We start from the raw sequence: 1852 nt of genomic DNA, 5'->3' as shown, positions 1-1852 counted from the left end.
AGCGTGCACATTCTCAGGACAGAAAAAAAGGAAGGGAAGGGATTTTTATATTTTTCATGTGAGAACTCCACTCCAGGCCTGGGTAGGTGCTTTTCTTACAGTGAGAATGTTTTTTTATTTTAATTTAATTAATTAATTTATTTTTGAGATGGAGTCTTGCTCTGTTGCCAGGCTGGAGTGCAATGGCGTGGTCTCAGCTCACTGCATGCAACCTCCACCTCCTGGGTTCAAGCGATTCTCCTGCCTCAGCCTCCCAAGTAACTGGGACTACAAGCCCGCACCACCACACCTGTCTAATTTTTGTATTTTTAGTAGAGATGGGGTTTTGCTATGTTGGCCAGGCTGGTCTTGAACTCCCGACCTTGTGATCCACCTGCCTTGACCTCCCAAAGTGCTGGGATTACAGGAGTGAGCCACCGTGCCTGGCCTACAGTGAGAATGTTAATCCTCATATTATCTCTTTGAGGTGGGTGTTGCTGTCACCATTGAAAAATACACATTGGTTTATATGATTATTGCAAATTTAATGCTTGTTTCTTGTAAGATGGTTAGAGAGCGCCTAGGTATATAAAGTAAAAAGTAGAATCTCTGCCTCCTGTTCCATGTCCCTACCCCTTATAGTGACTATCTTGAGTAATGTTGAAGGCATCCTTTTCAACTTTCTACAATACAGATACAAACAATATGTGCACATAAGGGTTTTAAAAAATAGTGTGGGAGAATAGACATAACATACAATTTACTATTTTTACCATTACTGCCATCCTTCTCCAGAATGTTTTCATCTTTCCCAACTGAAACTCTGTTTCCATTAAATAATAACTCCCCATTCTCCTCTCTCCCAGCCCCGGCAACAACCGTCTACTTTCTATATCTATGAATTTGATTACTCTCAGTACCTCCTGTAAGTGGAATCATATAATATTTGTCCTTTTGTGTCTAGCTTATTAACTTGGCATAATGTTTTCGAGATTCATCCATGTTATTGCATGTATCAGAATTTTATTCATTTACAGGGCTGAATAATATTCCATTGTCTGGATATACCACATTTTAAAAACCCCATTCATTCATCAATGGACATTTGAGTTGTTTCCACCTTTTGGCTACTGTAACAATGCTGCTGTGAACATGGGGGTATTAGATATCTGTTTGAGTTCCTGCTTTCAATTCTTTTGGGTATATGCCCAGAAGTGGAATGAATAAATCCACATAATTCTATGTTTTATATCTTTGGAACCTGTGTACCATGTTCCACAGTAGTCAAACCATTTCTCATTGTCACTAGCAAGGTGCAAAGGTTCTAATTTCTCCAATGCTTCTTATTTTCTACTTTTTTGATAATAGCTATCCTAATGGGTGTGAAGTGGTTTCTCATTGTGGCAACGAAGTCTTTTCATTTCACAAAATGGAATTGTATGATGTACGTTGGTCATCAACCCTTCACTTAAAAAGTCCAGCCTGGTGCCTTTTTTCTTTTTTTTTTTGAGACAGAGTCTCGCTCTGTCACCCAGGCTGGAGTGCAGTGGCCGGATCTCGGCTCACTGCAAGTTCCGCCTGCTGGGTTTATGCCATTCTCCTGCCTCAGCCTCCCGAGTAGCTGGGACTACAGGCACCCGCCACCTCACCTGGCTAGGTTTTTTGTATTTTTTTTTTAGTAGAGATGGAGTTTCACCGTGTTAGCCAGGATGGTCTCAATCTCCTGACCTCGTGATCCGCCCGTCTCGGCCTCTCAAAGTGCTGGGATTACAGGCTTGAGCCACCGCGCCCGGCCGCCTGGTGCCTTTTTATAGCAGCACATACAAGTTGCCTCTTTTATGGTCCATATTGTTATTTTACAGATGAAGAAACT

The sequence above is a fragment of the Mandrillus leucophaeus genome, unplaced genomic scaffold, assembly GCF_000951045.1.
Source record: "Mandrillus leucophaeus isolate KB7577 unplaced genomic scaffold, Mleu.le_1.0 Scaffold333, whole genome shotgun sequence".
Lineage (NCBI taxonomy): Eukaryota > Metazoa > Chordata > Mammalia > Primates > Cercopithecidae > Mandrillus > Mandrillus leucophaeus.
The sequence above is the reverse complement of the archived record's forward strand: the minus strand, read 5'-3'. Positions refer to the sequence as shown.